This window comes from Empidonax traillii, unplaced genomic scaffold (assembly GCF_003031625.1).
Source record: "Empidonax traillii isolate 1590-97213 ecotype Southwest subspecies unplaced genomic scaffold, ASM303162v1 scaffold1796:size137566, whole genome shotgun sequence".
NCBI classification, from domain to species: Eukaryota; Metazoa; Chordata; class Aves; order Passeriformes; family Tyrannidae; genus Empidonax; species Empidonax traillii.
This window is the reverse complement of record NW_020956989.1, coordinates 70,297-72,245: the sequence shown is the minus strand read 5'-3', so window position 1 is coordinate 72,245 and position 1,949 is coordinate 70,297. Positions and strand designations below refer to the sequence as shown.

Genomic DNA, 1,949 nt, shown 5'->3' with positions numbered 1-1,949 from the left:
GGAAGGGAAGGGAAGGGAAGGGAAGGGAAGGGAAGGGAAGGGAAGGGAAAGGAAGGGAAGGGTCAGTGCTACAGCAAAGGGAAACTGAGGCCCAGGGTTACAGTTCACACAGCTCATTCAGCTGCTTTGGTGCAGAGCCTAAACTAAGGCTCTTCATGATTTCTTGTGGGTTTCATTGTCTGAATTGGGCAATGAAGCTTTATTTGTTTGCACAGTAGGAAGGCAAGACTGGGAACTTCAGGCTGGTAAAAGGACTAGGGAAAGGCAACAGAGCTGGGGAGGTGTGGAGCACAAACCCTGTGAGGAGAGGCTGAGGGAGATGGAGGGGCTCAATCTGGACAAGAAGAGGCTCAGGGGGAACCTTCTCACTCTCCACAACTCCCTGACAGGAGATTGGAGCCAGGTGGGATTCAACAAGTAACAGCATGAGAGGGCACAGTCTCAAGGTGCTTCAGGAGAGGTTTAGGTTGGACATCAGGAGGAATTTCTGCACAGAAATGGGTATTAGGCACTGGAATGGGCTGCCCAGGGAGGGGGTGGAGTCCTCATCCCTGGGGGTGCTGAAGCAGAGCCTGGACGTGGCACTCGGTGCCATGGGCTGGGTGCCGAGGTGGGGTTGGATTCCATGATCTCAGGGGTCTTTCCCAACCTTATTGGTTGTGATTCTGTGCCCCAGAACAAAGGGGTGTCCCAGTGACTTGAACCCTTCTCCCCATGACATCCCCAGCTTGGCTTTTCCACCCCTCACCATTCTTGCCCTCACTAACAAACCACAGCGAAGCCTCTTCTCTTTCTCACAGCCAGACACGGCCTGGCATTGGCTCTGCCTCCTCTGTGGGTTGCCCCTGTTGCCTAAAATCAGAGAAATAATTCTCTGGGCAATTTTGGGTACAGAAAGGTAAAAAGCAGCTCTTTCATTGTGCCTTTGGTGCACAAAATCTGTTGCACACACCCCCACTATAGAGCTTTATAGTTTTTATAATATTATCTCATTATAATACCTGGACATCACCTCAGGGGTTACACCCAGCCCCAAAACTGTCTATCTTACTGTCCCACTCTCAAACTCACCTCCCAGATTTGAGTCTGTGGTGGCAAAACAACCACCCCTTCATCCCCATCCTCCTCCTCCTCCTCCTCCTCCTCCTCTCTGTCCTTCTTGCAACAGCTTCAGGGCTCCTGAGCAGTTTTGACTTGGCTACATCAAAGGGTGTGATCCTGTTATGTCTTATTCTGGGTACATTTTCTGCAGATGAGCCGTTTTCCACCTCGCTAAAACCTCGGAATTCTCGGCAAGGGACGTTAAAACATTTCCAGGCACCTCGCACAAAGGTGCTAAAAGAGCTAAGCTAAAATTCCAGAGGATGCAGAGTTTGAGGCATCACCCTTGGGGCCACCTGACCTTGGATGAACACCAAAAGCACCCTGACAACCCCAGGGCTCCGTCACAGCTCGGTGCCGAGCCGGCACCGCTCCCACCCACCACTCCTTCCCCACCTCCGAAGGAGTCTGGAGCTCAGCGAGGGGAAGGAACATTCCATAGAAGGCAAGGGATTGTCTCTGCCAGGCTCTGCAGAAATGGGACACAGATGGTGCCTCGAGTGAGAGCGGAAGTTTATTTGGGGGGCCCCGCTCGTGACGTGGCGCTGCAGATCCTGCGGCAGATGACAGACACCAGCAGCTCGCAGAGGGCGAGGAGTTAATTTTGAAGCTCTCAGTTTGACTAAAAATAATAAGACCAAAAAAAAAAACAAACACAAAAAAAAAACAAGGAGAAAGAGAAAAAAACCTTCACCTCGGTGAGCATTTCAAGGATAGGAGTGTTTAAAGCTGCTTTTGTTTATTTCTGTGCAGGTCTGAGTTTTCCGACACCCCGATCTTTGTCACAGCTCTTTGGTGGCTGCTTGGCCAGGGGGACACTGCTGATGGAACAATACGAGGATTTCACT

General features: G+C 51.2%; 1 long non-coding RNA gene across 2 annotated transcripts in view; it reads left to right on the top strand.

The window, feature by feature from the left end:
- The first annotated feature begins 506 nt into the window (after window positions 1-506).
- The window catches only part of LOC114071029, a 23,884-nt gene continuing 22,441 nt past the window's right edge, over window positions 507-1,949 (top strand). The window contains exon 1 of one of the 2 annotated variants that reach the window (XR_003573993.1): window positions 507-557. This is a non-coding gene — a long non-coding RNA (uncharacterized LOC114071029). The remainder of the gene's footprint in view (window positions 558-1,949) is intronic. The other variant, XR_003573992.1, reaches the window with a different exon arrangement.